General features: G+C 49.2%; 1 pseudogene across 1 annotated transcript; it reads left to right on the top strand.

The window, feature by feature from the left end:
- Nucleotides 1-3,333: 3,333 nt before the first annotated feature.
- Nucleotides 3,334-3,790, top strand: LOC311180416 (small ribosomal subunit protein uS11-like; annotated as a pseudogene). Its single transcript has one exon. The product of its transcript is annotated as a small ribosomal subunit protein uS11-like (transcript).
- Nucleotides 3,791-11,567: the final 7,777 nt, after the last annotated feature.

The following is an 11,567-nucleotide window of genomic DNA, read 5'->3' as shown; positions in this document are numbered from 1 at the left end:
AGCGGGAGGGGTAATCCAGGGCCCAGGACAGTCCCTGCATGAGTGTTGAGTGGGAACGAGCTTGTCAGCAGCTCAGAACACAGGCCGGTGTGTCTGGAGTTGGGGGCAGGAGTGGGGTCAGAGCAAGAGAACCTGGATGACCACAGGAGAGTCTGTCCAAACCGGGGAACAAGGTGAGGGCGTGTGGAGCGGCAGTGGGGGTGCCATCTTACGGGTGTGACACCCAGACCAAGGGGAGGGTGACTCCCCGGGGGCCACTGGCAAGGCAGGCCAGCAGGGCTCAGGTGGGTTCTGCACCCAGCCTCTCAGAATAACATCGGGCGGGGAGCCTTTCTTCAGTTCTGGGGAGTCTTAGGCAGCCTTGGCCCTGAGAGCTCAGAACCCAGCCCTCAGCTTCGGGAGCTTGTCCCCTCTCTCCACACCTGCTGGTGTCACCATCCTTCCCTCCACGCTCCACCCTCCTCCTCCCCAGGCCCAAACCCTTTCTTTCAAGCTCATAGTTGAAGATGTAGCTTCTGTGGGTTGCAAGGGAACAATGGCTTAAATGACAGGATTAGGTTTCAAGATCCCATCTAAGAATTACCCAGTGGGTGAGGACAGTTGGGGACTGTCTGACCAGAGCCAGGGTGGGAGCCTTTGCTTCTCCTCCTGCCTTCCAACAGGAGGCAGGAGGGAAAATGCAAGTCATTCCTACTGTGTTGTTGTGGAGGGACATTACCTAACAATAGAGGGGTCAATGCCTTAAGAAGACATAACCATCCCAAATGTGTGGGCCCTAAACAGCAGAGCTTCAAAAGGATGAAGAAAACCCGATAGAGCTGAAGGGAGAAAAGGAAAATTCCAGATTGCAGGTGGAGAGGTGGGCACTCCTGTCTCAGCCACCAGAGAACAGAACAGGAGACCAGCTCGGTGCTGACACTTGTGTTTTCTCATGAGTCTCCCCAGGAGTAGATGTTGTCGTCCTCAGCTCATGGAGGTAAAAACTGAGGCTCGACAGGCTAAGTGGGTTATAGCTGAGAGACAGAGCTGGCATTTGAACCCAGGTCTGCCTACTCCAGAGGCTGATCTGTGCCACCTCCCAGGGGTTGGTTAGGGCTGATGAAGGCCCTCACTCCCTGGGATCCCAGCTCTTCAGTGCATGGGCCTTACCTGTCCAGCAAGGTGAGTTGGAATGAGACTGGGTCAGTGGCGCATTCTCCCGGGACCACCTTGGGCAGGCCAGTCACAGCATCTTTTTCAATTTTGATACCATTCAGGATGTCCAAAGAAACCTGCAAGTTGGCCATCTTGCCAATGACAGGCCTGTAGGGGGTCAGGGTCACAGTGAGTGGAGTTTGAGAAACACCTGCTCTGTCCACATATCCCTCCACCTGTGTGAACCTCTCCATCATCGGAGGTGCCACCATCGTCCACCTCTTAATGGGACTGAATTATTTACATAGGGGCTCCTTCTCCTGGCCACGTGGCTTTAGTTCATACGAAATTTTTATATAGTATCAGATTAGTAACTAAAATAATAATACCAGTTAGCACTTATTGAGGATCAATTATGTATTAAGCACTTTTAAAAAATATTTTACCTGGATTCATTTAACTATTATAGCAATTTCATGTGGAATAAGTACTACAATTAGCTCTATTTTAGAATCAGGAAACATTGGTGTAAAGCAGTAAGTAACTACCCCCCAATCTTGTAACTAATGAATGAGTGCATTTTAGTGCCCTGATCTTATAGACTTTTCTACACATGCTCATTTTTCTCTCTCTCTTAAAGTACTGAAAACCCTGAGAGCTTTTCAGACATGCACTTTTCCATACTCTGTACATACTACTTGCATTATCCCTATTGAAAGAGACTCTCAAGAGACAAAATATATTGAAAGACATTTTGCCAGTTATAAAAGTGCCTGTTTTCATAAATTTTCGAATTTTACAATTTGATAAATGTTGTGATTTCAGAAATAGATCTAATGGAGAAGTCTTTGAAGAGCCTTGGTTTTGCCTGAGAAACATTAGAACATTTTAGAGGCAGAAAGGCCCCGATGTTGAGAGACTGGGAGGCTGAGACCCAAGGCCACTGAGCAGTGTGGTGCGGGCCTGGTCCAGGGTGGAGTGCTTTGGCTGTGCTGCACGGCGTCTCCCCAAGTCCCGGATTAGAAGCATACTCACAGCCTCAGACTGACATCGGCCTTGATGGGGACCCTCAGGGTGAGACCTTTGCCCTCGGGAGACAGTTCAACTTTGACATCCAGGAGTTGAGAATTTCTGATACTCAAGCTGCACACACACAATAAAAAAAAACAATTCATGTTGTCAGCATTCATGTGCTCCATGCTGCTCTATGTGGGCATCCGGTGGGGCATGTGGGTCTCCCCAGCCTGCCTTCTCTGGTCTTCACCATAGCCCTTTGACCCTCTCCACTGTATAGCAGGGCGTGATGAGGCTCAGCCACATGGGATCCTTCCCTCCCTCCCCAAGTTTCCAAGGAGGAATAGGTGCCAGAGCCACAATTTGGATCCCTACTGTTTGGCTCCAAAACTCTGTATGAGGAGCCAACTACATATAATAAATTCCAGGTTCCTTTCTCTTGGGGGAGAGAGTTTCAGCTCCTTGAGGGGAGTGGGTGCTCAGATTTTTATCTTTGGCTATATTTAGAGAAGAAAATTCTTACTCCTTGGATAAGGAAATTCAGGCACCAGCAATCAGGTGAGAGTAAAGAGAACCTTCCCTCTGAGTCTCTAACTGCAAATGTGGAAGCTCCAAAGCAGGAGAGCCCTGTTGGGGTGCAGGCCTGCCTCTCATTTACTCACGCTCTGGTGAACTCTCTCTGTGACTCTCCCAGCTCTGCAGGGAGACACAAGGTTTATCCAGCATTCTGTCTTTGATCTTAGATTTGCTTCCCCAAAATCTGTATTCTCTCTCCTTGGAGCAAAGCTATTGACCAGGAAACACCAACTCACCCCAAAGCTTGGGCTTCAAGTGTAAGCAATTTGAAAACTCCATTGTCCACCAAGTCCCCAACTTACTCGATCTTCTGCTTGGCCTGTTGCAAAATTTGGGAATCCTCAATGTTCTTCAGGTCAGTTGTGATTGTCTCTTTGGCAGCTGACAAAAACAATGGGCATTGAGGGCTCTGTCCCACTTTGGAGCAGCCACCACGTTTCTGACACTAGATCACCCTCTTTGCTGATATCATTTCTTATACTTTTCATAACTCTGTGAGACAGGTATTGTTAGTATCCTTATTTTCAGTTTAGGAAATAAAGGATCAGAGAATTAAGAAATGTGCCTAAGGTGCTTTCCGGTGGCGGAGTCTGGAGAAGACTTGCAGAAATGGCACCTCGCAAGGGGAAGGAAAAGAAGGAAGAACAGGTCATCAGCCTTGGACCTCAGGTGGCTGAAGGAGAAAACGTATTTGGTGTCTGCCACATCTTTGCATCCTTCAATGATACTTTCGTCCATGTCACTGATCTCTCTGGCAAGGAAACCATCTGCCGTGTAACTGGTGGGATGAAGGTGAAGGCTGACCGAGATGAATCCTCGCCATATGCTGCTATGTTGGCTGCCCAGGATGTGGCACAGAGGTGCAAGGAACTGGGCATCACTGCCCTCCACATCAAACTCCGGGCTACAGGAGGAAATCGGACCAAGACTCCTGGACCTGGGGCACAGTCAGCCCTCAGAGCCCTTGCCCGCTCAGGAATGAAAATTGGGCGGATTGAGGATGTCACCCCCATCCACTCTGATAGCACCCACAGGAAGGGGGGGTCGCTGTGGTCGCCGTCTGTGAACAGGACTCTTCAAGTTATTTTCTGTTAAAATAAATTGCCTTCTTGTAAACCAAACAAACAAACAAAAAAAGAAATGTGTCTAAGGTCACACAGCTAGGGAAGCCTTGCTGATTCCATGCTGTCTTCATGCTAATGTACACTCATTATTCATCAACAGGGCAAGCAATCAATTGATTAGGCCATTGGTGCTGATTGAACACCAGCTTCTAGTAGTGACTTAGGGGACTATTGTACAAAAGGACATGTTCACATGCTTAAAAACTAGGTCCAACAAAATGAGAGAATGAGCTGAAAAACGGAAAATCTAGGGTCAAGGAAAAAAGCATGGCTCCAACTCACGAAAGTGACAACCCTGCAACAGGTTCTAGTGCAATCATTCATCTGTTCATACAGTGTCTAATGGGAGTTCTCCAGAGAAAAGAGAAATTTGAATAAATGACTGGGCAGGTGTAGAAAGACACAGATGGAAAGAATTAAGGATATACCTAGAGAAAGTAATTCAAGTGAGAAACAATAAAGCAATTGCTAACTCAAGGAAAAACAAAAAGAGTACAACAAAAGCCATGTCATCTTACTACTACAACTTGGCTATGCAAAGGCCAGTATCTACCTCATTACAATAATGCAAATATAGAAGGACAACTTCAGCTTAAGACTACAGCTCATCTTAGGTGACTTTGATCCAAACACTTCTGTGTCTAAGCTCAGAGTACACAGCAGTGAAATTAAAGAGTAGATCCCTTCTGTGTCTTTGAAGATTGCCTAAATCCTAACAGGTGTTTGGATAGCAGACATTTACAGAAGTTACTTGTTTTTCTCAAGAATATGTGTCAGTGTGCTGTAATGTTTCCAAAATATGAAGAGAAAAATCAACCTATTTTAAGAAATCAGATAGGGCCTCCCTGGTGGCGCAAGGGTTAAGATACAACCTATGAAGCTGTCTGCAGCCTCTGCAGCATGAGTTTTATTTCCAGCCAGCCAGGGAGCAACCCACATGGCGCAGCAGACCTCTGCTGACCTGCCCGCTGCTCCCCTCAGCAGTGTACTTTGCAAGTCAATCTGCCTGTTCTGTTTCCCACTCTGTCTCTGGTGAATCCTCTCACACCCCCGTGCCTCTGGCTTGTGCCCCAGCTCTTGTATGCCTACATAAGTGAATCTTTTAAAAAATCAGAATTAAAAGAAGATATGAGTAAGTATAAAGATAGGTAGCTTCAAAACTTCACAGGCAAGATAGCCTGAATTTCCCTAATATTCAATGAGCTGATAGAAATCAATAAGAAAATTGACCAACAGAAGAATGTAACAAAATATTTCAGTTAAAATACATAAATGGCTAATAAAATTTGAAAAAATGAGTGAATTCTTTTATCATCCGAGCAACACAAAGTTAAAGAAGTTACTATCTTTCATCTATAAGGCGGGCAGAACATTGAAGTTGCTCTTACCAGTGCTGTCAAAAAGTCACTTGTCGACTCCCGGAGAAAATATTAACACAGGAGATTTTTGGTCTCTAATTTAAAAATGGGCATGCTTTTGAAATCTCACTTTTAGCAATTTACCCTACGCCTATGTTGGGAACATAAACCGTAATATAACCTGTAAAAGGATATTTGCTTATTAAATATTTCTTATTTCTAGAAAAATAACAAGCCAATGACTCAGGAATGAAAACCAGCCATAACTGCAATGAAGAGTAGGCCATGGTGACAATGCCTGGAGCACAGGCCCAGCGTCCAGGAGACCCCTCCTAGGCACCCCCCACCACCAGCCTTCCTCACTTACACCCAAGTATATTCCCAACGGTCTGAAGTCCATCATCAAGAACAGGTTTCACCGATTGCACAGCATCTTTCAAGTCTTTTTCAAGAGTCTCAAGAAGAGTAGCTGAGGTCCCAGTGAGCAGGCTGCACAAGACAGCAAGTTTCCAAAGCTGAAACATCTTGACCTGACACCTGCACAGTCACGGGAGAAGAGGGATGAGCATGTCCCAGAGGGAAAGGAAGCTTTGGCCCGCACCTGTCCCTCTCAGCCGGGATATGCTTCAAGGTAGAGGTTGTCATCCCTGTTTTACAGGTGGGTAGCCCAGGTGGGAAAGCAGAGCAACGCGCCCAGACACACACCACTAAAGATTGGAGGAGAGTGATTTGCATGATACTTGATTCCGAGTGCGTGCTCTTTCCACAAAAGTCCTTTGCACGCACTGGTGTGTCTGCCGGGAGCGATGCTTCTCTTCTTGTTTTTACCTAAGTCACTTCCTCCTGAAATCCAGCTCCAGAGGACATGTCCTCTGTGAATCCCACTCTAGTTCCCTCCCCAGGGGCTAGGTTAGGGCAACCCACTCCACCTTCTTGATGCCTTTGTTCCCTGGTCAGCGTACTGGTTACCATGAGTGATGACTTGTCTGCCTTTCTCTCAGACTGAGAAATCCTGAGAGGAGGAACTGTGACTTATTTCACTTGAATCCCCAGACCCAGTAAAAACCTGCACTGAGTATGGTACAATAAATAAACATTTGCTGATAAAAGCGTGAATAAATAAAGGGCACCATGTCATGACTTCACATGGCTCATTGACTTGCCTCTTCTCCTAATAGTATCTCCATCTTCATTTGTTATATAAAAATATGAGCTAATCCAGGCCTCCCTGGTGGCACAGGGGTTAAAGACAGCACTATCAAGCTATCACCAGCCACTGCAGCATGAGTTCGATCCCCAGCCAGCCAGGGAGAAAACCATATGGCTCAGCAGACCTCTCCTGTCTCACCTGCTGCTCCCCTCAGCGGTGGATTTCAGTAGAGTTGCCCGTTCTGGGCCTCACTCGTCTCTGGTGAATCTTCTCACCCCCCACACCTCTGGCTTAAATCCCAATTCTTGTATGCATAAATAAATAAATCTTTTAAAAATATATGATCTAATCCCAGAGATCCCATCCCTCTGCCTCTTGTCCCCAAAGCCTTCAGCAGGATCAGGGGAGGAGGGCGGGGAAGCTCAACACTCACAGGTGTGATGGAGGCTGAGAAATCCTCTCTCTGTTGCACGGTCTGGGATTCTGCTGGTGGTGGTGGCCCTTTTATGGTGGTGATGGGGTGGGAGGAAGCTGCCCCTGGAAGCAAGTCCTGGTTCTGGGGCCAACCAAGGACACTCCAAAGAAAATAACCCCTGTCCAGGATGAGCAGAGAGACTTCCAACCCAAAGGTTATCCAGGAAGCTTGGGTCGGAATGGGTGGATACGGTGAGGCCTTTGTGCCAAGACTAAGACTAGGTTCTCATGGAGTCACCAGATGCCAAGACACTGGCCCTTGTGGGTCAGGACCGGAGTAAAGAGTGAGAATGGACAAACTGGAGAATGTGCTGGGGAAAGGATCCATAGTGACCTTCTGGTCTAATTCTGTCCTCCTTTGGAAATGGTGGCTCAGAGGAGAAGCAAAAGTTACAGGCACTCACAAGACCAGGAAACAGACATGGAGAGAATTGTGGCCCCCAGAGAGTAGGGGTCACCAGCTAAAGTCATTCTTTCCCCCCAAACCAGTGTCCGAGTGCTCTGTACATCCCTTGTGGGGGATCCAGTCTCGTCATGTTTATTTGTAATGATGGGGTCCTCACAACCGAGCCACAAAGTCTGCCTGTTCCAACTAAGCTGCGGATAGTTTCAACTGAGAGTGAACAAAATCTGTCTGTAATTACACGCACGTATGTGGGTAACAATGAGGTCCAGGAAGGTTAAGTGTCTTGTCTGAGGTTGACAGCCGGTTGGGAGACTCGCACCACTGGCGTCATGCTAGGTCTCCCCGTACACTTGCCCCCTTGGCTCTCCTTTCAAGGGAGAATCTTAAACCCAAAGTCCCCACATGGCCCATGGGAGCCTGTGTCATCTACTCACAGTCTCTCCAAACTCATCCCTACCTCTCCCTCTCTTGCCCCTACTTGTCTTCCTTGTGTTCCAGAAAGATGCCAACCTCTTTCTTGCCTTGGGCCTTTGCATGGGGCATTCTCTTTCCCAGAACTCTCCTCCCCCATTGTCTCTACTCTGGATGTCACCTCCTCAGACCTATGCTGACTGCACCTGAGTGGTCTATCCCATTTAACCCAGCCTCAGCTTCTTGCTGGCTCCTTCCAGCAGACCATAGCAATTGGATTATTTCTACATTTTCTGTGCCTTTGACAAGTTTTTACCACCCTGTGCTTTGGGGATTTCTTCTCTGGCAGGTCCCCAAGACCCTGACCTGTCTCTAGAATGCTCCAAATCTCTCTCTGGAACAGCCTATTAACTAGCCACTTCCTGGGAAGGTGGTGAGGTCCCCATCTCCTGAGATGCTCAGGAACTGGGCCAGATGACGAACGTCCTGTGTGATGACATGGCAGTGAGAGCGATTATAAACATCCTCGGTCCACTGTTTAGAGACCATTGTTGCACTTTTTATGATCCTTCCCTCAGACTGTCTTTCTGCCTGAGTCCATTTGCCTCATGGGAGATGGTCCCCTCAGGTTTCCTCCTCTCTCCACCTCTCACCCTCCTGCCTTGCAGGGCCCTGGCTTAGCCTGCTGTGGCCTCCTGAAGCAGAGGGTGTCAGCAGGCAGCACACCCAGACAAAGCCGGCTTCACCCACTGGCGCGGCCACATCTCACAGCCGAGCACTGAGGTGACCTGAGCAGACGCCCTTGTCCTAGGGGTGGCCCGGAGGTGGCACAGAGGCAGGCAAGCAAGTCGAGGGCCCTGTCTGCACCTCAGCTCAAAGGTCCTGCTTTCTGCGGAGCCATGTTCTCAGGGCCCGCGGCCCCTCCACAGCTCCATGGGGCCCTGTCACGGGAGGACAGGACTCTGCCTCCCCCTCGAGAGGCCCCTTCGGTGAACACGTCTTGTGGACCTCAGGTCTGGTTCACAGCAAGTTAAGTGTAGCAAAGTGACAGAAACCAGGCCGCTGTTCTTGAGGTCCTCTCGGTCCACCTCCTACAGCGGTGTGGGGCTCCTCTGCAACAAGGACACACCAACATAAGTGTATTGTATGAGCATGTTTACACACATGTGTGCGTGTGCACACTCACACACACACAGGGGGAGAGAGACAAGACAGCACATCTAGACTTATATGAATAAGACAGATACACTCCCCTGCCTACAACGAAGGGTGCTTCTTATACAATCCTGGAGCCCACATCGCCAAATTCAGAATGAGGAGATTCAGGACCCATGAAGGGGAATTTGGGTCTGCTTTTAAGATTTTTTGATACAATTGCCTGGTGAAGCCCACTGGAGAATGAACTCAGTACTGAGGAAGTTAGAAATATATCTATTGTCTGCCTGGACACACTCTTCCTGATCATCCATACCCCTAGTTCAGACAAAATTCTCTCTCTGTCTCTCTCTCTCTCTCTCTCTCTCTGTCCTCTCTCTCTCTCTCTCTCTCTCTGTTTCTCTCTCTCTGTCTCTCTCTCTCTCTCTCTCCTTAAGCCAGTGTGGCTAAATTCCTGCGAGTCAAGTCCACGATGGCCCATCCATTCACCTCCTGGCAGAAAGTCTGGGGGGCCTGAGGTGCAGAGCAGAGGGGCTTACCCAAGGCTACACGGTGACTCAGGGATCTTGAACCTCACTTATTTTCTTATCAATGTTTATCTTTGAATGTTGTTAGAGATTTCTATTCTTGACACTAAACTGAAAAAAAAAAGATTAAACAAAATCACTTAGTAAATTCCTATAAACTGTGGCTGCTCAAGTCTCACCCATAGATAATTTGAGTCGGGGGCTGTGGGGCACAGACCAGTCAGTGCAACTGCCCCAGGGGAGATGGACCAGAAACGGGACATCTGGCCTAGCGACCCCAAACTGCATTCTACTTTGGGTTCTCTGAGCTGTGGCTCCCACGCCACCCTCCGAGGCCTCACCTCAGCCTCGAGAAGACTATCAGGGCCCTACGACTCACAGGCACAGCACATCACAGTGTGGTCTGACTACCTCAGAGGACAGACCATAGAGCAGGTTTTTGGCAGGAACAGTTGTCATTTATTTGGCCCCTGCACTTACTGTCGCCTGGTGCTTCTCTCCTACTTCGCCTTGTTTCGCCCCTTCGCAGTTTACAGGGGGTGTTACTGTGCCTGTTTCTCAGATAAGGGTATGAGGCTCAGAGGTGCTGGGTGATTGCTCAAGACCCCTCCAACAGCAAGAGGCAGCCCTGAGAAGCGAAAACAGGTCCCAGAAGCCTGAGATCAGCTGTTCCAGCTCTCGGCCTCCTGGGGGCAGCAGTGAGTCACAGGTGTCTGCCCCAGTGCCCACACCCAGTGGAGCTGCCAGGGCAGTGGGCTTGGTGATTCAGGTACACTTTCATCCTTAGTCCTCACGCCAATGCAGTGAGGAGGTTTTGAGCGCCCCATTTTCCAGCTGAGGAAAGTGAGGTTCAGAGAGAAAATGTGGCTTTCCCAAATCTCACCAGAATGGGCCTTTGGGTCCAGATAAAGCCCTCCCAGCTGCCTCAGGCTATCAGCTGGCAAGGCAGCACAGTCCTCCTTTTTGAATATCCTGTTTATCCCTAGCTCTACTGTTTGAGTTGGTTGTAATACCTGGTGTCACAACACCCGGAGCAGGGGCCAGGAAGTGCAAATGGTGCCACTTGGCATGAGGCTGGGGTGCACTGGTAGAGAGCTCGGGGCATCCCGTGTCTGTGTCCTCTGTTTCCCACCTGCAGCTCAGCAGGGTCCTCATCCAGGGGCCTTGTCCTCCAGACAAATAGTCCCACCTTCAGACCAGAAAGGGTAGCAGGTAGCACCTGGACTGGGGTCTAGACAAGCTGGTCGGGAAGCCTGGCTGGGGGTCCAGCCACCACACCTGCTTCCTAGTTCCACAGATATCAGTGCCTTATTCTTCAGTTGTGCCGTGCAGAGCTGAGGGCTCTGCTGAAATGTTACAAAGAGAGTTTTTCTCACCTCAGGAATAAAACCCAGGGGACTAAGTATCATATAATGGCCTCAACTGGCTTTAGCCTTGGCCTTATAGAAGAGTTACCTTATTTGTAAAATGGGGTAAGCGCTCCTGTGCCTGGATTGCAGTGGCATATGGAATCACAGTGTACCCAAGGGCTCTGGGGGTGCTGGTGAAAGCCTGGATCTGGGGTTGGATGGCCAGGGCCTAAGTCCTCTCTCTCTGCCTGTTGCTGCTGTGTGCCCTGGAGAAGGGGCTTCATCTCACAGGTCCTGCTGGGACCAACAGCAGGACCTACCTCCAGGCTACTCATGAGGGTGAGGTAGGCAATGCTGTAAGGGCTTAGCACCCTTGGTCCATGGTAGCTCTGAGAAGGTGATGGTGGGGGTAATCATTGCTGGTTCTAGTCACTTTGCCCCTCCCTCCCTCCTTCCGTTTTCCCCGTGTACGTGGCCCTGGCCCACAGGGTGTTTGATAAGTTGAAGTGACATAGTGCGTCTAGCGTGATGACCGCTCGCTTATTGGCAACTGTGCTGCCAATTTTGTGTGCAGTGAAGACCTGGTGAGTGAGCTCAGGTCTCCATCAATTCATGTGTCCACCAGTTCTGGCTGTTAGCTCTGATGTCTGACCCTTGGCAGGGGCGTTTCCTCACTGAGCCTCGGTGTCCCCTCTTGGACCCAGTTAGGAATGTCTGAGAACTATGGTGTCCTGTGGGACTCTGATTGATTATAGGGACTGCACAGGACAGCTCCTGGACCTGGGAGGAGGGATTGGTTAGTGAAGTCTCCCAGTTTGGATTGGGACAGTGGAGAGCCACAGCTTCCAGGGCAGCTCTGTGGGGTCTGGAGTCCTCTCCAGATCGGCAA

Source organism: Talpa europaea (genome assembly GCF_964194135.1).
Source record: "Talpa europaea genome assembly, chromosome: 11".
NCBI classification, from domain to species: Eukaryota; Metazoa; Chordata; class Mammalia; order Eulipotyphla; family Talpidae; genus Talpa; species Talpa europaea.
Note: the sequence above shows the minus strand (reverse complement) of the source record. Positions and strands in the feature narration are given on the sequence as shown.